Source organism: Schistocerca cancellata, chromosome 6 (assembly GCF_023864275.1).
Source record: "Schistocerca cancellata isolate TAMUIC-IGC-003103 chromosome 6, iqSchCanc2.1, whole genome shotgun sequence".
NCBI lineage: Eukaryota > Metazoa > Arthropoda > Insecta > Orthoptera > Acrididae > Schistocerca > Schistocerca cancellata.
Window position 1 is genome coordinate 449,247,626 of NC_064631.1, and position 24,088 is coordinate 449,271,713.

Below are 24,088 nucleotides of genomic sequence, written 5' to 3' on the forward strand. Positions count from 1 at the left end.
CGCTCAGATAGGACAAATAGCAGGTAAGGAACCGGCACTAAACTCTTCAAAAGAACCAACCTGGCACTACATTCTCAAGTTAAAACCATCAATTTTACTCTCGAAAGTTTTCGGATGTCACCTGTGCACCTTCTATTAGGTCCTTGTCTTTGTCTTTCTTTAGATCTGGTAATCTAGAACATAAACTCCTTGTTCCATCCAGCATCCATTCACCTGGGTACAAATCCCAAACAGATCACTGTTTTTTCATTACAATGATAATTACATATTCAACCCCGTTCTATTCAGTAATCACTCCATTTGTTTCTTGTAGAAATTCTTGACCGTCTGTGCGCTCTGTATCACGTAGGTTTGCGAAATCTTTTATGAAGAATTAAACAGTATGTTGTTCTGTGAAGCCAGCAAATAAGTAACAAATGTCAAATGTTATTACAACTAATAAATATATTTCTTGTCTTTATTACAGCTTACATCTGAAATTATAAAGCTTAGTATTATAAGATCAACATCTCTTGTCTTTTAATAAGTTCTGGGTTTGTTTTGACATATTCTATGACATTGTACCACAGATGCAGATGTACAATTAAATGAAAATCAAGCGAATCAATAAATCTGCAAGGGTCAAACAGCGTTTAATGTGATGACATTAGAAGCAGTTTGAACATGGGGTAGTTGTACTGGTGACAATATACCATATGCGCTAGAGAGGCTTGATTGTTATAAACCACAGTCTTCTGCAAAAGACAATGATTTCAATACATTTCGTGCAGCTGTTGCTCCTTCGTAAATATTAGAAAAAGTGGCATTTCAGATGCACTAGGAGCTAATGATAAATATTTGATAACTACCGGTTTGGAACAAGTTCAGGTACCATACTATTATTTATAGTAACCTGTATAGTAACGTTCTTACCGTTGTGTCACAAAATAAAAACCATCCAGCATCACTACCGTCAATGTAAAATGTGCTATACGGTCTACAGCAAAGTACAATGATACAGTTGAAAAATTCATTGTATGTTACTGTTGACTGTATACTATCATACAAGCTACAGTAAATAATTGTAAGATTCCTGTGTGTGATCAGGTGATCGAAACCGGTAGTTAATTAAGATTTATTTTATCAGCAACTCCTGGCGGTCCTGAAATGTGACATTAAAAAAAAAAAAGTTTTTCTTTTCCTTATTGTTCCACATGTATATACACATTTCGCAAACCAGCGTACGGTGCATGGCGGAAAGCACTTTGTATCTCTACTAGAGTGGTCATCACGAAATTAGACACCTCAAGGTCACACCCGCCCCCTCCAGCCGGCCAGTGCTAAGCGCTCTGATTCGCCCGCCTCGTAGCCTTGTAGCCACATGTACAGTGTCAACAGCGCAGCGCCAGCTGAATGTTCTGTGTTTCCAACCGATATCGTGTTTCACGTGTGGAACGGTGCATTGACGCCTGTTTGATAGTATCGGAAAAGCAGGAGCAGGGGCCTACGTGTAGTGTTACTCTGGTCGGTGTGCATAAAGGGCGTAAGGACATTCGTAAACAATCTAAAACTGTCATATCTAAGGTACTGATGAGGCCAACAGTGAAACCCCACTGTCAGCCCCTGAAGACCAAGCGGTAGTCGAGCCAGGAAAAATATGAATTTTACAGAATGTCATAAAATGACAACAAAAATTTGTGGTGTTTCCGAATTGACCGTATCCCGTATTAACAGTGCAGTAACATCGGCAGAATCTCTAGATCTGAGGACGCGGCTTGATTCTCCTAGGTAGGAGTATAAATGAAAACAGAAATGACGAAGTTTGACGATTTTGACATAAAATTAGTGCGTTGAACTGTACTTCGATACTACGACAGAAGAGAGTATCCGACAGCTAGAAAGATACAGAGCGACCTCCGTGAACAAATTCATTACTCTGGCACAGAGATCTCCGTTCTTTGCCTTCTCCCCTCACTTGGTTTTCGATTCAGAAAGACGTGGACAAAAAGTTTTAATGCGGAGGCTTTGCAGCAGTAAGAACGAAGTTTTGTCTAAAATTCTGAGGACAATAGTCCTGGTTACTTAGATACGATTCGGGTTTCACAAAACCACACGCAAAAATATATTTTCCTCAACTGTAACGGAAATCATAGGCTCAATGTACCTAAAGTTACTTTTGTACAGCGTATATCGGCGATCTGGATGGTGGGCGCAGTGACGAAAGATCTGAAAAAAAACGGGTATACGGAATATTCTCGGTCGTATTAAATTGAGCCGTCGGAACTAAAAACGCAGGTGACGGCATACAAGTACTCCTGCGCAGCCACGCACGGAATCTCTCGCAAATAAAATGCTTTCATACGTGACGCAATGCAGTAATAATGTCGCGGATGTCACCAAAATTAATTTCATAGTGTCCTTAACAATGTTGTCGTTGGAGGTATCTACTAGGTCCAACAGAATATAAACTCATCAACGACGCATTTGTCTTTACATAGGCGGAACAGTTCCACACCTCTTTCAGTATTTTGTTTTTTTCTCGGAATTCTTTTATATTTTCTCGATTAAATATGTATCACACGCATCTAAAAGACTTTGAGAATTTTCGTATATCATTTTCAGTCCAAATATGTCAGTGTTTCGGTTTTTTCCACACGTTGAGGTAAACAAATGTCTTTCTCCAAAATTTCTTGTAATATTGGTTTTTACTTATTTATTTATGTTTGTTGCAGCTGGCAAAGAATTTTCTTTCGGAAAGTACTCCATCATGTTCTAGACTAAAAATAGAGATGTCTAATATTTTTTCGGAATTTTTACTAACATCTTAAATCATCACTAAGTGGCAATGCGGTAGGATGGTGAGATGGCCCTGAGATGGCTATTTTCGTGACGGCCGCTACAGGCATTTCACTTCCTGTTCCAGTCGCAAACAGGATAAGGGAAAAACGACTGCCTATTTGCATCTTTGTGGGCCCTGATTTCTGTTATCTTCGTTGTCCTTACAGAAATGTACGTTGGCGACAGCATAATCGTTCTGCAATCGGCTTCAAATTTCGGTTCTCTAAATTTTCTCAACTGTGTTTCACGAAAAGAACGTAGTCTTCCATCCAGGGATTCCCATTTGAGTTCACAAAGCATCTCCGCAATACTCGCGTGCTGATCGAACTTACCAGTAACAAACGTAGCAGCATGCCTTTGAATTATTGCGATAGCTTCCTTTAATATGACTGAGTGGGGATCCCAACACTCGAGCAGTACTCAAGAATTGGCCGCACTTGAGTTCTATAAGCGGATTCCCTTATAGATGAGCTACACTTTCCTAAAATTCTCCCAATCAGTACGCAGCTCGTAGTCTAGCGGCTAGCGTTGCCGCCTCTGGATCACGAGGCCCTCGGTCTACTTCCTGGCCGGGTCGGGGATTTTCTTCTTCCAGGAACTGGGTGTTTGTGTTGTCCTCATCATTTCATCATCACTGGGGGATGTGGTGAGACCGGACACTGAAAAGAAAGGGAATTTCTACAGGCGCTGATAACCGTGCATTTGAGTGCCCCACAATCCACGTATCATCTTGCGTGCTCGTTTCATTTCGTATCACTCTGAACGTTACGACTACATATTTGATCTACATGACTACGTCAAGCAGCACATCATCAATACTGTATTCGAGCGTTGCAGAATATTTTTCCCTTCTCATCTCCATTAACTTATATTTTTCTACATTTAGAACAAGCTGCCATTCATCTCAACAGTCAGAAACTTTAAATCTCTCGAAGACGATATCTTGCCGTGCACCACAGTGTCGTCAGCAAACGCTGCTGCTTGTTTACCCAGACTGCTGAAAGCTGGGTTGAGATATCGAGTTTCCGAGCATCGTATACTGGGAACAGCATGTCTCAGACAGCAGTAACTTGCGCGATGTAAATCTAGGGTCAAATGAGACACGGAGTGGCATTCTGTGGTGCTCAGTGCTGTGCTGAGTCTCGCTTCTGTTTGTGGCAGTCATATCATCTCCAACATGTGACGTAATGTCACAGTTAATTCAAGAAATTGACATAAATTTAAGACGCACACTTTCAAAAAACAAAGGCACAACATATTTTCCTTCTCCTATTTGTCCATATGGTTTATAACTCAGTTTGAAGTATTTCGATGTATACACAAATGCTCCGCAAATTTAACAAGTAATTCCATCTGTTACTGGCGCAGAAAATAAGTTACGTGAATATTTATCAAGGAAGATAGCCAAACAGCTGTATTTTATTTTGACTACCAGTTTCGGAATTTCAATACGCCATCTTCAGGCACCATATTGCACTTAATACATAGGTATTCAGATGTATTAATATTGGCACTCTGGAGCCATAAGGGTCTGGATATTGTGAATTCGTTATTCGAGTGCTGCCTTCGAAAAATTGACAATAATTGAGCACATCTGCAGTCCAAGTAGGTGCGGACTGCAGGTATACTAAGTTGTTGTCAAGTTTTCGAATAATGAATTCACGATATCCAAACACTGATGGCTCCAGTATGCCATTACTGACATCGCTGAATATTTAAATATGAACTGCATTTGGGGCCTGAAGATGGCATTCTGAAATGCCGAAACTAATGGTCAAAATAAAATAAAATAACTTCTCAAATAAGTACGGCTCTTCGGCAATCTTCCTTGATAAATATCTGACCAGCTGCTGTCCCGGGTCCACAGTGGGTCTGGAGAGGAATTGTGTAAGAGGTTCTATACAAGGGTCATTCGGAAAGCAAGATCCGACTGGCTGCAAAACGGAAACCACTGTGAAAAATAAAAAAAATATTTTATTTGCATTAGGTAGGTACATCTTCCAGCTACTTCTCCACACACTCGCTGCTCCGAGTTAGATATTTGTTGTAGCGTTGAACCAACTTTCGAGTACCGCAGTCATAGAAGCCAGCCGTCTTTGTTTCCCGCCAATTCTCTACGCCGGTCTGCAGCTCGTTGTCTGTGCCAAAATGTTGTCCTCATGGCCAGCGATTCGTGCGAACAGAGTTGAAAATCAGAGGGAGCCCCGTCAGGGTTTTATGGTGGATGATCAAAGACTTCACACCGAAAGCGCTGCAAGAGCGTCTTCGTTTCTCCTGCAGTTTGCTGCCGAGAATTATCATGAAGAAGGAAATGCGTGACAATTGTGTTAAGTGGGCTGCATGAAAGCAGGTGAAATCTCACTGCAGACAGCCATTCTTAGCGGGAGACGCTATTTTCTGGGCATCTTTATGCGCTCAGAACTGAAAAGAGCAACGTGGTACGATCGACAGACATACTTGAGACACTGCCCAAAACGTATGTTGAAAGCTTCGTCGGATTTTCAATGTGGTTTTCATTTCGCGCCCAATCGGACCTTACTTCCTGAATAGCCATTGTATGTTTATTATGTGCAAAATTGTAATTTTGCTCCTTGTTATGTGTGTGTGGCATATTTTTTAAAAGTTCAGATAACTTACAAAACGTAGACTGTGTAGTATTGGGGCAGAGTAAATAATCATCTCATTATAGTTAAAGTTAAGCGGTTCGCAGAAAGAGGATACCTAGCTGAATACAAACGAATACTTCCGATGTTTAAGATTTACGTTCTCTTTGACATGGGAGGACCGAATGTTACCAGCGTTTAGTAAAGAATATGGAACAACAGTTAACCAACCTGAATTTTTTTATCTGCCAGACCGATAGGGTGAACAGCTTAGAGCATATATGGAAGTAATAAATTAACAGGAATGCGAATGGCCAGATTTTTTTGCATATTTGTACGCAGACGGGTCCAAAACTCATGAGCGAGTTGGTTCCGTTTATTATTTCCCTAGCATGCTGATAGCTAAAAAGTTTTTATTACCGCCATTAAGAAGTATTTACACAGCAGAAGTAACAGCTATTAAAGAAGCAGTTAAGCTTGGAACCGAAAAAGTGAACAAGACACTAATTCTGACTGACCGTAGAAGTGCTTTGGAGCAATTAGAGCATCGAAAGTGGAAAACTGAAAACTGTTGTATCTGCGATTTGGTGGAAATAATAACGGAAGCCAACAACGAAAAAAAATCCATACATCTAACGTGCATAAAGGGGCACTCAGGTATTCGGCATAAGAAACTAGCAGATGGTCCTGCAAAAGACAGCATCAAAGAAGGGAAGTCAACATTTACACTCCCTTCCAATTCTGACTTTCTCCCCGAAAAAAAAAAAAAAAAAATAGGAGCAAACAATGGCAAACATTACAGCAGGAAATGGACTTTTCGACCGCTTCAGTCCAGCGGTAGTCAGAAAAATCTCCCAAGGAGGTACATCAGTTACTACAATAAGGTTGGGACACGCATGTTTCCCTGCACGCTTCTACAGGTCTGGAGTGACAGACTCTCTCACTTGCAATAAGCATTTAGGAAACAACAGAGATCTTGACTAATCATTTTGGGATGTTCCAAGTACGCTTCACGTCAAAATAAATTTTGTAAAAATCTTGCAAAAATGAAGATTCCCTCATCAACAAATATTAATACACTAATGAGTGAGAACAACCTCAAAATCAATAGTTTAATAGAACGTTATCTACAGGATGTGGAGATAATGCTCTATCATATAAAAAATTGAATTTGGTAATTATTGAAGGAGGCTGAAGGCTCACCAGTATGTGGTAAGAATGACGAAACCCTGTTGTCACATAACCTTGTCGACCAGATTACCAAATGACAATAAGAATCACGTTGTATACAGCACCAAACCACATAACTTCAGAGACAATTTGGGAAATTCAGCTTCTCAATGACTATTTCCGTACTTATTTCGACATAAATTTATTTAAAATACACTTAATGACATATCTTTTGGTTGATAATTACTTCACAACTGATATTTACAAAACCATCGCAGTCATTACTCCAAAGGATAAAGTAGAGATACTTATTATTTCGGTACTACACTTATATAAACTATGGGTCTGCGAGTGCTTATTTATTATCATTATTCCACATTGTTTCTACGCAATCCAGTAGCATAAAATATTACATCACTAGTAATATCTAAGGGTGTCTTCCAATTATTATCAACATTTACTTTCCTTTTAATTTCAGTTTCTTATTTTTGTGCACACAAAAGTAAAATTGCGTGCATTGTTATTGCATGGACTTGAAATTTCTGTTGTAGCACGACACTGGGGGTCCCGGTCGTTTTTCGTAACTGAAGATAGTGATTAAATAGTAAATCCTGTCGGTAACTTTATAAAGACCAGACGAAAGAAGCAATACCTGAAACAGTGGTGTGTGGAGCCACTGAAAATGATAACAGTACTGCTCTGGTAATTACTGAAGGAGACTGAATGCTCAGCAGTATGTGGCAAGAATGACAAACCTTGCTGCCGCATACCCTTCTTGACTAGGAAACCAAATGGCATATTTCATCAGGATAATGCAAGAATGACATATTTCAGCAGGATAGTGGAAGAACTCACGCTGCAGTTCACACCGCAAATACGTCGAGGAATGTATGTCTACTTGACTGGACTGCCCTGTCTCGATTTGTCACGTATAGAGAACGTCAAAATGCGATGAGAAGACATATAGTAGCCTCCAACCGGGAATTTTCGTGAACTGGCATGGCATGTGTTCCAGGCATGGTAAGAAATTCCATACGATAATTTGGGAACCTATTTGGTTCCATACCGCAATGAATAGAAAAGCGTATTCGTGCCACTGAGGGCCACATATACAGAAGGAAAAAATAACAACACCAAAAATACTTAATACAGAGCAATGAAATTTTAACAATACATTTGTCCATGTAACATACGAAAGTGATTAACATTGCAAGATCACAGGTTAAAGTCGGTCTGAAGTAAAACATTGCAAATGTGAAACTGAGCCAGAATGTTAAATGGAAGCATGCAAACGCGCATGCATTGTGTTGTGCAGGTGTCGGATGTCTGTGTTTCATACCGGTTGCACTTTGTCGGTCAGTACAGGGATGATTATTGCTTGTTGTGGATTACGCTGGAGCTGTGGTAGATGATGTCCCATATGTGCTCGATTGGAGACGGATCTGGTGATTGAACAGGCCAAGGCAAAATGTGGATACACTGTAGACCGTTTGGGCTACAATAGTGGTATTTGGATGGGCATTATCCTGTTGGAAAACAACCCCCGAATGCTGTTCATGAATAGCAGCACAACATGTCTCGAATCGCCAGATTGACGTACAATAAGGGCGTGTGGCGTAACTACGATTGCTTCTGCTGTCATGCGCAATCGCACCCCAGACCATACCTCTAGGCGCAGCTCCAAGTGTCTAGCACGCAGACAGGTCGGTTACAGCCCTTCAACTGGCATCCTATAACCAATACACAGCAATTACTGGCACCGATGCAGGCCCACCTTTAATCAGGAAACACAACAAACCTCCACCCTGCCCTTCAGTGAGTTCTCGCTTGATGCCACTGAAGTTGGAAATGGCGGTGGTTTGGCGTTAGTGGAATGCGCGCTTCGGGGCATCTGGCAAGGAGCTGTCTTTGAAGTCAGCTTGTGGGCTGCAGTTCCATGCCTCTTGCACTTGTCGGTCAACACAGGGGTGGTTAACGCTGGTTGTGGATGATGCTGTTGGAGTTGTCGTCGGATGAAGTCCCATATGTGCTCTGTTGGAGACAAGCCTGGTGATCGAAAAAGCCAAGGCAACATGCTGACACCCTGTAGAGCTTGTTGGGTTACAACAGTGGTATGTGGGCGAGCGTTATCCTGTTGGAAAACAAACCTTGAATGCTGTTCACGAATGTCAGCACAGCAGGTCGAGTCACCAGACTGACATACAAATGCCGTCAGGACGCATGGAATAACCACGAGACTACTGCTGCTGTCTTATGAAATGGCACCCCACACGATAACTCCAGGCGTAGGTACAAATACGTAGCACGCAGACAAGTTGGTTGCAAGCCCTCAACTGGAACCCATATAACTAACACAGGGCCATCTCTAGCACCGAGTCAGAACCTTCTTACATCAGAAAACACAACAGACACCCACCCTGCTCTGTAATGAACTCTCGCTTGACACCACCGAAGCTGCAAATGACGGTAGTTTGGGATCAATGAAATGCACTCTACAGGGTGTGTGGATCGATGTTGTTCCTGAAGTGACCGATTTGTAACAGTTCGTTGAGTCACGGTGGTGCCAACTGCTGTTCAAATTGCAGTTGCAGATGTAATACGATGCACCAGAGCCATACAATGAACACGATGGCCTTCCCTCTCTGTAATGCCACTTAGCCGTCCAGAGACAGGTCTTCTTGCGACAGGACATTCTCATGCCTACCGCTGCCAGCAGTCATGTACAGTGAATGCACCCCTGTCAAGCCATTCTGCGGTATCGCAGAAGAAAGATCCATCTTCTCGTAGCTATATTACACGACTTTGTTCAAATTCAATGAGGTGTCGATAATAACGTCTTTTTCGCTTTAAAGGCATTTTTCACTAACATCAACTCACCATCTCCAGTCTCACGTCCATTATAGAATGTATTTATAGCAAACCTGATTTGCATCCTCATAATGGCGCTAGTTGCCCCACTTCATGCGACTGGTGCGAAATTTTAATAGACATCATCATTCAGATGCTGAAGGACGCGTACCAACTTTCGTTTATGTCGCACAACTGCACAATGGTGTTGTGATTTTTTTCCGTCTGTGTACTACACTAATGTTGACGATTGAGATCAGTTTTTAATGGAATAAAAGTTTAATCATTTAGTGGTGGCTGTACGACGAACATCGTCATGTTGTTGTTGTGGTCTTCAGTCCAGAGACTGGTTTGATGCAGCTCTCCATGGTGCTCTATCCTGTGCAAGCTTCTTCATCTCCCAGTACCTACTGCAACCTACATCCTTCTGAATATGTTTAGCGTATTCATGTCTTGGTCTTCCTCTACGATTTTTAGCCTCCACGCTGCCCTTCAATACTAAAATGTGATCCCTTGATGCCTCAGAACATGTCCTACCAATAGATCCCTCCTTCTATTCAAGCTGTGCCACAAACTTCTCGTCTCCCCAATCCTATTCAATACCTCCTCGTTAGTTATGTGATCTACCCATCTAATCTTCAGGATCCTTCTGTAGCACCACATTTCGAAAGCTTCTATTCTCTTTTTGCTTAAACTATTTATCGTCCACGTTTCACTTCCATACGTGGCTACACTCCATACTTCTACTTTCAGAAATAACTTCCTAACACTTAAATCTATACTCGATGTTAACATATTTCTCTTCTTCAGAAACGCTTTCTTGCCATTGCCAGTCTACATTTTATATCTCCTCTATCTTGACCATCCTCAGTTATTTTGCTCCCCAAACAGTAAACCTCATTGACTATTTTTAGCGTCTCATTTCCCAATCTAATACCCAGCATCATCCGATGTAATTCGACTACATTCCCTTATCCTCGTTTTGCTTTTGTTGATGTTCAACTTATATCCTCCTTTCAAGACACTGTCCCTTCCGTTCAGCTGCTCTTCCAGGTCCTGTGCTGTCTCTGACAGAATTACAATGTCATCGGCGAACCTCGAATTTTTAATTATCTCTCCATGGATTTTAATTCCTACTCCGATTTTTTGTTTTGTTTCCTTTACTGCTTGCTCAATATACAGATTGAATAACATCGGGGATAGGCTACAACCCTGTCTCACTCCCTTCCCAACCACTGCTTCCCTTCCATGCCCCTCGACTCTTATAACTGCCATTTGGTTTCTGTACAAATTGTAAATAGCCTTTCGTTCCCTGTATTTTACCCCTGCCACCTTCAGAATTTGAAAAAGAGGATTCCAGTCAACATTGTCAAAAGCTTTCTCTAAGTGTACAAATGCTAGAAACGTAGGTTTGCCTTTCCTTAATCTATTTTCTAAGATAAGTCGTAGGGTCAGTATTGCCTCATGTGTTCGAACATTTCTACGGAATCCAAACTGCTCTTCCTCGAGGTCGGCCTCTACTAGCTTTTCCATTCGCCTGTAAAGAATTCGTGTTAGTATTTTGCTGCCGTGACTGAACTGATAGTTCGGTAATTTTCAGATCTGTCGACACCCGCTTTCCTTGGGATTGGAATTATTATATTCTTCTTGAAGTCTGAGGGTATTTCAAGTGCCTCATACATTTTGCTCACCAGATGGTAGGTTTTGTCATGGCTGGCTCTCCCAAGGCTAGTAGTAGTTCTAATGGAATATTGTTTACTCTCGGGGTCTTGTTTCTACTTAGATCTTTCAGTGTTCTGTCAAACTCTTCACGCAGTATCATATCTCCCATTTCATCTTCATCTACATCCTCTTCCATTTCCATAATATTGGCCTCAAGAACATCGCTCTTGTATGGACCCTCTATATACTCCTTCCACCTTTCTGCTTTCCCTTCTTTGCTTAGAACTGGGTTTCCATCTGAGCTCTTGATATTCATGCAAGTGGTTATTTTTTTCTCCAAAGGTCTCTTTAATTTTCCTGTAGGCAGTATCTATCTTACCCCTAGAGATCTAAGCCTCTACATCCTTACCTCGTCATAAAAATTTGATATTATCTGTCTTATGGTCCATGCTATAAATCTTCCTATTTCCATTACTCTATTAAATTGGCGAATAAGGAGAGAAAACGGCAGCAGGAGCTTCTAACCTCAGCTAGGTGTTTACTAGGGAGGGACGGGGATGCTTGAAGCAGAACGTGGTCCAGCATCTCGGTATTTGGGCAGAGGCGGAACAACGCAGCGGACACAGTTGGTGCGGTCTGCTGCCCAGGAAGCTTTCGGGGACGCCTGCGTTGCTCCCTGTGAATCCTCCCGCCCCACGCCATCGCCGGTCAATGACGCTCTGTTTCTCTGCAGGCCACTGGCAGCGCCTTCGGAGGCGAAGTTTCTTACCGGCGTCTGAGACGTGCCACAGAGAGCTCGAGTTCTTGTTCCGGCAGCTGCTGAGGCCTCTCTTTCGCCGTTCACAGCTCCGATTCCGTGCGGCCCATCCTCATTGGGCATGAATCATTTCCAGTTTCAAACGTTTAAGTTTGTTAACGTTACACGGTCTAGGACAAAAAAACGACAGAATGGTCGAAAGGAACGGAGACCGTTAAATGTGATGTGCATGCACAAACAAAATATATGATTTATTCAAGAGAAATAGCTTCAGAAACTGAGCAAGTCAATTACATGCTGATCCACATCTGGTCATTAAGTAAGGAGTTATTCGGCTTGCCATTGATTGATACAGTTGTTAAATGTCCTCCTGAGAGATATCGTGCCAAATTCTATCCATCATGCGCGTTCGATCATCAAAATCCCAAGCCGATTCGAGGGCCTTGCCCATAATTCTCCAAATGTTATCAACTGGAGAGTGGTCCAGCGGCCTAGCTGGCCGACTTAAGGTATCCCAAACACGAGAATAAGTAGTAGAAATACTCTCAGTGTGCGGACGGGAATTATCATGCTGAAATGTAAGCCCAGAATGGCTTGCCACTATGGGCAACAGAATGGGAGGTAGAATGTCGCCGGCGAACCGCCGAAAGTGCCTCGGATGACAATAAAATGGATCCTGCTATGAAATGAAATGACATCCCAGGCCATCATCTGTGGAGTTGAGCCTCATGGGGGGTGACAGTCAAGTCTGCATCCCACCGCTGTCTGGGGCATCTCCAGACACATCTCCACTGGCCATCAGGACTCAGAATTGGAACTCATCACTCAAGACAATTCTACTCCAGTCAGTCTCCAACAAACTTTACATATTCACAAACACCTTTACCTTTCATCCAGATAAATACAGACTCATTTACAGAAATTTTTCTTTTATTACGTGTATACAAGGATAAGGAAGAGGTAGACATATATGCGTATTTTCCAAAGTCTTTATTGGCTAATTCTGCAATGTGATAGGTGCGGTAGGCGATGATGTCTCTGTCGACGAAACTTTCCAGGCCAGGAACGTTGGGAACTCCAGTACCTCCACGTACAATGGCTACTGTAAGCCAACCATTCCCATGTGAAAAAGTATCATTAAGATCAATACTAAAGTTCAGTCTACATCCACAGAATACAGCAGGTCCGTCGAGAAGTGCAGTTGAAGCACTGGTAAGTGTGCTGACGTAACATGCTGTTCTCGCTCTATGCCGACAGATTCTAGATGTACCATTGTCCGGTTCTCAGCTACGCTACAGATCACTTTATTTATGAAAATACAAAGTACAGTCTCCAACAAACTTTACATATTCACAAACACCTTTACCTTTCATCCAGATAAATACAGACTCATTTACAGAAATTTTTCTTTTATTACGCGTATACAAGGATAAGGAAGAGGTAGACATATATGCGTATTTTCCAAAGTCTTTATTGGCTAATTCTGCAATGTGATAGGTGCGGTAGGCGATGATGTCTCTGTCGACGAAACTTTCCAGGCCAGGAACGTTGGGAACTCCAGTACCTCCACGTACAATGGCTACTGTAAGCCAACCATTCCCATGTGAAAAAGTATTTTAATATTTTATGTTTTAATAACTTTTTATTAGTGGATTATTATTGAGTTGCCAGTCGTGTATGTTATAATAGTGATCGACCTTTGAGAAGTCTGTTTATAATACTGCAAGCACGCCACCTAAATACGACAATTACTTTCCTGTGTTAGGAGGTTCGCTCCCTGCTACCATTTACATTGGCCACCGAACTCATGGTGAGTACAACATGCATAGTATGAGAGAGTTGTCTTCCATTATTGGCCAGTTACCAGTCCCAACGCCACGCGTTAGACCACAGCGTCATTCTCTGCGTTTCAATAATGACTGTTTGGGCTGCAATTTCCTTGTACGCGACACGAGCATCCACAAACACAGAACCTACTACGTTACCCACCAGCACCAACGACTTCACAAAATTTCCTTTGGGCGCTTCTGCAGTTACTTTTACATTTACGTCATCACAAAACTGGTCCGATATTCCGTAAGCTCCTATTCTGTTCAATGAGCAATAGTCCGTGACCGTATCAAGTGCCTGACGGAAGACAGGGAAACGGCGTCAGTGCTGCGCTCTGGATCTCACTGGCAAACAAAATGAGCCGAGTTCCACAACGTCTCTATTTGCGGATTCCTTGTTGATTGCTATAGAGGGTATTTTCAACGGTCTTCGAGAATCAGTGTTGGTTGCCATACGGGTTGTTTTCAGAGGTCTCAGAAGTAAAGTTTTTACGCGTTAGCCACTCGAATTCGAGCGTCATTTTGCGAGCAGCGCCTGCCGTTACAGCCCCGCGTATCATGTTCCGCTGGTGTTCAACCCGGCGGAAAATTCATTCACGGTCCACTTCCGCCGATCGGATTGCTGAAACCTCCGCAACACACTCAGCAAACGAACCACTTTAATCGTCTGCGAGCTACCGTTACTGTGCTGAAGAAACAAAACTTGGGTTCGAGATACTGATGTTCGCAAAAAAGGAAGAAGCCAATTTGAATTAAACTGTCGACGTTTATCTTACTACATTTGAACAAAACAAGCACGCTAGTAACGTAAGGAAGTCTAGGTATCCTGCGGTAGCTACTGCTACCATCTCTTACATAAAACTAAACTTCGCCAGAACAGGCAAGGAAGGCCCAACGGTACCGACCGGCTGCCCTGTCATCCTCAGCCCACAGGCGTCACTGGATGCGGATATGGAGGGGCATGTGGTCAGCACACCGCTCTCCCGGCTGCGTGTCAGTTTTCGAGACCGGAGCCGCTACTTCTCAATCACGTAGCTAAACAAATCCGTAAACAGGCGATCTAAATGTCGTCTTTTCAAGACTCGTTATCTTCGATCGGTCGTAATATAAACTTTTGCGATAAAAGTATTACTAAAGAAACGTAACTTGAGAATTACAAAGTGATCGATGAAACACTCAGAAGAAAACACGTTTTCAAAAGAATGGAAGTGAAAACTTGCCGCGCGGGATTAGCCGAGCGGTCTCAGGCGCTGCAGTCATGGACTGTGCGGCTGGTCCCGGCGGAGGTTCGAGTCCTCCCTCCGGCATGGGTGTGTGTGTTTGTCCTTAGGATAGTTTAGGTTAAGTAGTGTGTAAGCTTAGGGACTGATGACCTTAGCAGATAAGTCCCATAAGATTTCACACACATTTGAACTTTTTTTTTTTTTTTGGGAAGAGAAAACTCGATAGATCCAATTCCGCGATTTCTCACAGACAATTTAACTTCTCCTAGACTTTTGCCCACTGATAGAAAACTGATCGGCCGTTTCGGGAGCAATGAATCATCAGTTTCTTGCTGGGAAGTGGATAGCAATTCTCAGCAGGTCTAAGGCGCTGCAGTCATAGACTGTGCGGCTGGTCCCGGCGGAGGTTCGAGTCCTCCCTCGGGCATGGGTGTGTGTCTTTGTCCTTAGGATAATTTAGGTTACGTAGTGTGTAAGCTTAGGGACTGATAACCTTAGCAGTTAAGTCCCATAAGATTTCACACACATTTGAACATTTTTTGAATTAACACGCAGGAATAGTCACCTGCGAACGATTTCCTGAAAGTGCATCACAACGAGACCGGAGCCGCTACTTCTCAATCACGTAGCTCCTTGGTTTGCCTCACATGGGCTGAGTGCACCTCGCTTGCCAGCAGCTCTCGGCTGACCCGATGGTCACCCATCCAAGTGCAAGACCAGCCCGACAGCGCTAAACTTCGGTGATCTGACGGGAACCTGTGTTAGCACTGCGGCAAGTTCGTTGGATACTATCTCTTACTCGGTCCTAAGGGCACATTATACTGCTCATATTATTTAAACGTTGAGGATGGCGTCAGTTCCGAAGGAATATCGGGGATGTTGCACCGGATGGTTCAAATGTCTCAGAACACTATGGGACTTAACATTTGAGGTCATCAATCCTCTAGAACTTAGAACTACTTAAACCTAACTAACCTAAGGACATCACACACAGCCATGCCCGAGGCAGGATTCGAACCTGCGACCGTAGCGGTCGCGCGGTTCCAGACTGAAGCGCTTAGAACCGCTCGGGCACAGGGGCCGGCTGTTGCACCGGCTGTTGCACAACGAGTATTCCAAACATTTGGAACTCCACATCTCCAAATCGCATTCCTGCAACATAGTGCCGAGCATGTCAACATTTCATTAGATGCATAAAACTACACTTGCCTCGTTTATACGTTTGGAAGAGTCACTGTTAACTCTCGTGTAACGCTAAAATAGCGCATCACTTACGGTGTCTTTCTGCAAAACCAAATCTTAGACGATATATTTCCCTTCTTTTGCTTTTTTGTCGTTAATCCATGAATGACTTACAATCAACGAAGTGCTCCAGACATACATTCTCAAAAAAATAATCCTCAGACTAAGCCCTTTGTTTAATATTATTGAATTCTTTTATCGCGGAATGTCCTATTGCCTGCCTCTTATATCCTCATTGCTTATGGGCGTCGCGCTTTTATTTGCTTCCAATGTAGCAGATTTTTTTTCAAGTCGTCTGCTACGTGATCCATACTTTGATAATACTTTTATTGTTAAATTCATTTCCACTACCTCTCATTTCGTTTGTTCTTCTTTGGTTTACTCTCAACCCATATTCTGTGCTTGCCAGGTCGTTCCCTTCTGTAATACTTTCTCACTTTCACTGAATATCATAATGCCATCAGCCAGTCTTGTCATTGAATTTCAATTCTGTACCTTAACCTTTCTTTTATTTCGTCACTGCTTCTACGATGCACAGGTCGAAAAGTAGGGGAGAAAATCTATAACTCTTCCTCGCAGCAGTCTATTTAGTCGAAAGACCTTATGAGGGTGCCCTACCTTTGCTACCAAGCGCTACGTCAGCTCTGCCTCTCTGCTGCCTTCAACATATTTAACACTCAACTAATCGTCACCTAACGTCCTGAATTTTCTTTTCCATACTTCCGTATACTATGTCAGCTACCGGGAGGCATGAGCTGTTAACATGATAGTGCCACAGTTTCAGCATAACTACCTTCGGGATTGTGCGGATGTTATTCTTCTGAGAATCCGTTGGTATGCGTCTAGTGTTATAAATCCTAAATATTGACTTGTGCAATCGATTGGTTGCAAGTTCCTCTAATGATCTGAGAAATTTGGAAACAGTGCTGTCTGTACCTTCTGGAGTGGTTGATTGCAAGTCTTCGAAAACTCTGTCAAACAAATGCTTTCAGAAAAGACTCTCTAGCACTTCTGTTTATATTTTATATTAACTAATTTCCTTTTTCAGAAAGGGTTTTCTTGCAGTTGTCAGTCAGATTTTATATCCTCTTTGCTGCTGCTGTAAATAGTTACTTTGCTACCCAAATATCCAAAATCGCTTAAACCTTTTAGCGTCTCATTTCCTGATGTAATTCGCGCAGCAACCCTTGTCTTAATTATACCACAATCTATTACCCTTGTTTTAGTAATATAAACCTGATGATGTCTTTACGAGAAGTTATCTGTTTATCTCAACTGATCTTCGAAGTACTTTACCGTTCCGAAAGAAATACAGCGTCTTCGCCAAACCCAATAACTATTTATATTGACATTTATACATTTTTACAATCCATTTCCAAACTTCTTTTAGTTTACTTTACTGTCCGCTTCGTGTACACATTGAATAATATCGGTGATGAGCTTCAAATCTGTCTCCATTCCTTCCAAATCGCTATTCTAATATAGTTCCACGCTTCTTACTGAATATGAACTGCTGCTGCTATTACATGTAATATAATTTAAACGATTAGGATTTTCAGCGACGTAGGGAACATAAATATTATAATAACTCCCGTCTATTATTTCAGTCAGTTAAAAACGCACTTCTAGATTTATCGTCGTTCTACAGGATTGTCATACACCAAGAGAGATTATATTCATCTTCTTTTTATTCCATTTCGGTGACAAGTGTTTACAGAGATATACACTGGTGATCCAGAATATCATGGCCACCGACCTACTGTTGAGAATGGTTCAAATAGCTCTGAGCACTATGGGACTTAACATCTGAGGTTATCAGTCCCCTAGAACTTAGAAATACTTAAACCTAACTAACCTGAGGACATCACAGACATCCACGCCCGCGGCAGGATTCGAACCTGCGACCGTAGCAGTCGCGCGGTTCCAGACTGAAGCGGCTACAACCGCTCGGCCACCGCGGCCGGCCCTACTGTTGACATAAACCCGCCAAGGCCATAGCAGCTTCACGTGGCGAGGAATGACTGCTAATCAGACACGTGCACGTTGCATGTAGTACCATTGTGTAGACTAGGGAAGGCGTGCGATCTGAGTTTGACCGAGGGCAGATTGTAATGGCGCGGAGGCTCGGCACGAGCATTTCGAAAACTAAAATACTTGTCGAGTGTTCGAGGAGTGCTGCGGTGAGTGTCTTCAATACTTGGTGAAACCGACGTGAGATCACATCCAGACGTCGTGAGGTTTGGTGGTCACTCCTCGTTACAGATGTCGGAAGTCGTAGGCTGGGCAGACTGGTAAAACAGGACAGGCGGCGAACTGTGGCGGAAATAACGTCAGAATTTAACGCTGGAAAGAGTACAGTGGATCTGAGTATACAGTGCCCCGACCACTCCTAACGATGGGCTTCCGTAGCCGACGACCCATGCATGAGCCGGTGTTAACACTATGACTGAAAATGGAAGCGTGACCATCGGCACCAGACGCTGGTGCAGTGGCAGAGTGTTTCATGGTCTGATGAATCCCGATACCTTCATCATCATGCCAATGGGAGGGCGCGAATCCGTCGTCTTCTACTTGATACCTGTACTACGGGATGGAGGCAAGCTGGCGGTGGTGGACCTCGTGCAAGACACTATGACGATCAATGAATGTCGTACACTGGTTGCAGATCTTCTGCACGCCTTCGTGACGATGTTGTTCCCGGCTTCAGTGGCATTTTTCAACAAGATTACGCGCCATGTCACAAAGCCAGAAGTGTAATGGAGTGGTTCGAGGAACACAGTGGCGAATTCCAATTGACGTGCAATGAATTTAAATTCTATTGTAGCTACCAGTCGGGTACCACAAGTGGATTTATTGGGATGCCTTGAATCACATAGGAGAAAACAGCTTTACCGCAGAGATGATAACGAGGGTTGTGCCGCGTCGAACGCCGAAGTGTTTTCTTTGTTCTGCTGACGGCGCCCTCAGGGCAGCTAGAGAAGCAACAGTCGGTAGTCGGCAGGACCACGTGCGCCCGTCTGCTGGGAGCGGAGGACGGCCACCGGAAGGCGCTCTCCGTGGTCGCTTTTTGGGAGTTCACTGCGCCCGGCCGTCCAGCTGCGCGCCAAGCACAGCACCGCACAGAAACAATGCCCGGCCGCCTGGCGTGGTCTGGCGGACAGATCTCAGTGCTGCTGGCGTTCCCTCACCTCTCACAGCAGCGCCGGGTGGAACTTTTGGCCAGCGAGAGGAGACTTGGAGACAATCCCGTCCACTGGATGCTGCACCCGTCGCTGTACGGCGGTGTCTTCTGCTGTGTCACGGCAGGTGTAGGCGGGTGGCGAGAAATGAGTGACCTACACGTTGTGGGGCTTCTGTTGTTTGGAGGCTAGAATCATTAACTGTCTACCTGTCTGTTCCACACTTCCGTTCCTCGAGACTCCAAAAATGTTCCATTTCCTATCCACTGAAACGTCCATCAATATCGCGCAACGGATATTTAATCGAAGGTGTCAATTTATGGACCTAAATATGTACCTGACTGCAAGTTAAGCCGGCCGCGGTAAGTCTAGAGGACTGATGTCCTTAGATGTTAAGTCCCATAGTTCTTAGAACCATCTGAACAATCTGCAAGTCGAATAAAACTCTCCCATATGAAAAGTCTAAAGTTCAGAGTCATAAGAGCTTCTATCAGTTCCAAGGAATAGCTGTTCTACTTATTCCTCGTAATATGCTTCATTTTAAATAAAAATTGCACTGCAGTCGAACATAACATTCGCAACAGCAGAGCGCAAAGCGGGCAGCAAGCTACACTTGTGAATACGATATTGCATTAACGCGAATAGTATCATTTACATTGTTTTGTAATATAGTTGTTTTTGCAGTATAGAGCGTATGTAGTGTTATAAAAACAAAAAAAAATGACACCACACTTGCCTTTCCTTAGTTTCCTATGCTCTCCGTGAGGTCTTAAACAGTACGCTAGCAGACTGTTTATTTACGATTGTCTTGTGATGTACATATATTTACTGAAACATGCCGTTTTCCTTTGAAAACAAAGAACTACCAATAAAAACCAGAAGACCGGCTCTTTTGCAGAATGATCGTGTATATTTACTGAACAACCTATTCTTCCAGCCAGATCAGTGGATGTGGAACGTACGAAACTTATGGGAAATGTATTTAAGCACCAGTTAAGTCGCAAAACCACACAACAATAGAAGTATGTGCTCCTCTTGCATGACATATGTGTTTACATTATCTCGCTCCCCCCATGGACGAAACTTGTTATCGGTGGGGCGGCTTGTGTGCCTCAGCGATGCACATAACCACGCGGTTCTAGGCGCTCAGTCCGGAACCGCGCGACTGCTACGGTCGCAGGTTCGAATCCTGCCTCGGGCATGGATGTGTGTGATGTCCTTAGGTTAGTTAGGTTTAAGTAGTTCTAAGTTCTAGGGGACTGATGACCTAAGATGTTAAGTCCCATAGTGCTCAGAGCCATTTGAACCATTTGATGCACATAACCGTACCGTACGTTCAACGGTAAAAGAGGGGTTTCTGTTGAGAGGTCAGACAAACGTGTGGTTCCTGCAGAGGGGCAGCAGTCTTTTTCAGTAGTTGTAGGGACAACAGTCTGGTTGATTGACTGGTCTGGCCTTGTAACATCAACCAAAATGGCATTGCTGTGCTGATGCTGCGAACGGCTGAAAGGGAGAGCAAAGTACAACCGTAATTTCTCCCGAGGACATGTAGCTCTATTTTCTGATTAAATGACGATGGCATCTTTTTGGGTAAAATATTCCGGAGGTAAAATAGTTCCCAATTCGGATCTCCGGTCGAGGACTACTCAGGAGGATGTAGTCATCAGGAGAAACAATTGGGATTATACAGATCGGAGCGAGGAATGTTAGATCACTTAATCGCGCAGGTAGGTTAGAAAATTTAAAAAGGGAAATAGACAGGTTGAAGTGGCGGGAGGGACAGGACTTCTCGTCATGTGAATACATTATTATACATACAAAGTCAAATAGGGGTAATGCAGGAGCAAATTCAACAATGAATAAGAAAATAGGAACGCACGTAATCTACTATGAACAGTGTAATAAACGCATTATTGCAACCAAGATAACACAAAACTAACAGCCACGACAGGAGTACAAGTTTATGTGCCAACTAGCTCCGCAGTTGATGGAAATGTTGAAGAAATGTAAGAGAATATTAAACATTCTATTCAAATAGTTAAGGGAGACGAAAATTTAATAGTGATGGGGACTGGAATTCGATAGTAGGAATAAGAAGTGAAGGTAAAATAGAAGATGAATATGGACTGCGGGAAAGGAATGAAAGAGGAAGCCGCCTGCTAGAATTTTGTACGGAACATAATTTAATCATCGCTAAGACTTGGTTTAAGAATTATGAAGGATAGTTGTATACGTGGGAGAGACCTCGAGACACCGGAAGGTTTCAGATTGATCATGTAATGATAAGGCAGAGATTTCGGAACCAGATTTTAATCTGCGAGACATTTCCAGGGGCAGATGTGGACTCGGACCACAATGTATTGGTTACGAACTGAAGAAATTAGATAACACAGCAGATATTGAATTTAATTGACGAAAAGAGAAAATTTTAAAACTGTGGCAAATGAAGCAGGTGAGAGGGAATACGAACTTCTAAAATATCCGATTGACAGGAAGTGCAAAATGGCTAAGCGAGGATGGGTGGAGGGAGAATGTAAGGATTTAGTGTTATGTGTCGACAGAAATGCCGACACAGTGTTATTTAGAAGGGCCGAATAGGCACGCTATCAGCTCCCCCAGAATATCGTGAAGTCTGAAACAGGATAACTATTGAATGGTAGCAAGAAAAGTACGTAGTTGCTTTATACTTAACTTTTATTCTCTGATGAATACAGCGTTCTTCTTGAGACATTTATACTATAACTCTCAAAGTAGGTAAGGCTAATGGCGCCTTGCTAGGTCGTAGTCATGTGCTTAGCTGAAGGCTATTCTAACTGTCTCTCGGCAAATGAGAGGAAGGCCTCGTACGTCTAGTCGCTAGCAATGTCGTCCGTACAACTGGGCGAGTCCTAGTCCGTCTTTCTAGACCTGCCATGTGGTGGCGCTAGGTCTGCTAGTACTGACGGTGGCGACACGCGGGTCCAACATGTACTAATGGACCGCGGCCGATTTAAGCTACCACCTAGCAAGTGTGGTGTCTGGCGGTGACACCACATTTAGAAGCATACGTCACTAGAGGAAAGATAGATACTCCCTACAGGAAAATTAAAGAGGCCTTTGGAAAAACGAGAAGCAGTTGGAAAGAGAAGCAGCTGTACGAATGTCACGAGCTCAGATGGGTAATCAGTCATAACCAAAGAAGGGAAGCTGAAAGGTGAAAGGAGTATATAGAGCATCTGTAGAAGAGATATGACCTTGAAAGTAAGAAGAATTTGAGAGCAGTGAAAGACCTAAGTCGAAAACAAGCCCCGGGAATAGACAACATTCAGTCAGCGTGGGAGAGCCAGCCGTGGCAAAATTCTTCCATTTGCTATGCAAGATGTATGAGACGGGCGAAGTAACCTCAGACTTCAAGAAGAATGTAGTAATTGCAATTACAAAGAAAGCAGGTGCTGACAGATGTGAAAATTTCCGAACTGTCAGTTTTATAACTCATCTTTGCAAAATACTAAAACAAATTCTTTACTGATGAATGAAAAAACTGACAGAAGCCGACCTCGGGGAAGCTCAGTTTGGATTTCTAAGAACTGTAGGAACACGCGAAGCGATACTGACCCTACGACTTACTTTACTGGATAGGTTAATGAAAGGCAAACTTACATTTACATCGTTAGCAGACTTAGATAAAGCTTTTGACCATGTCGACTCGAGTACTTTATTTGAAATTCTGAAGGTAGAAGGGGTAAAATACAGGGAGCAAAAGACTATTAGCAACTTACACAGAAACCAGAAAGTAGTTACAAGAGTCGAGAGGCATGAAAGGGAAACAGTGGTTGAGAAGGGAGTGAGACAGGGTTGTAGACTATCCCCGATGTTATTCAAATTGTGCGTTGAGCAAGCAGTAAAGGAAACCAAAGAAAAATTTAGAGTAGAAATAAAACGGGAGACATCAAAGGGCTTGGAAGAACAGTTGAGCGGAATGAACAGTATCTTGAAAGGAGGACATAAGATGAACATCGAAAAAAGCAAGACAAATATAATGGAACGTTGTCGAATTAAATCAGCCAATGATGAGGGAATGATTAGGAAATGAGACAGTAACAGTAGTAGATCAGATTTTCTATTTGAGCAGTGAAATGACTGATGATGGCTAGAGTATAGAGGACACAAAATGTAGACAGTAAATGGCAAGAAAAGTGTTTCTGAAGAAGAGAAATTTGTTAACATGGAATATAGATTTAACTGTTAGGAAATCTTTATTGAAAGTATTTGTTTGGAGTGTAACAATTTGTGCAAATGAAGCGTGGAGACAAACAGTTTAGCCTAGATGAGACTAGAGGCTTTTTGTGGTGCTATAGAAGAATGCTGAAGATTAGATAAGTAGATTACATAATCAATGAGGAGATACTGAGCAGAAATGATGAGAAAAGAAATTTTTGTGACAACCTCACTAGAGTAAGGGATCGGTTGATTGGACACATTCTGCGGCATCAAGGGATCACGAATTTAGTATTGGAGGTTAAGTGTTTGGGGTAAAAATCGAAGAGGTAAACCAAGAGATAAATACAGTACGCAGATTCAGAAGGATGTAGGCTGCCGCAGTTATTTGGAGATGAAGAGGCTTGCATAAGATAGAGAAGAATGGAGAGTTGCATCAAATAAGTCTTCGGACTGAAGACCACAACAACAACATTATCTTGCTTTCATCGGAGTAAGTTGCAGTTATACCAATATTCGAATGTATTTCTTCAAGAATAAGTTGTAGCTTACATTGCTGGAT

General features: G+C 42.8%; 1 protein-coding gene across 1 annotated transcript in view; it reads right to left on the reverse strand.

Annotated features, from left to right (window-relative positions):
• The window catches only part of LOC126088381 (uncharacterized protein KIAA1522-like), a 483,550-nt gene that overhangs the window by 341,150 nt on the left and 118,312 nt on the right, over positions 1-24,088 (reverse strand). The gene's annotated exons all lie outside the window — the stretch shown is intronic.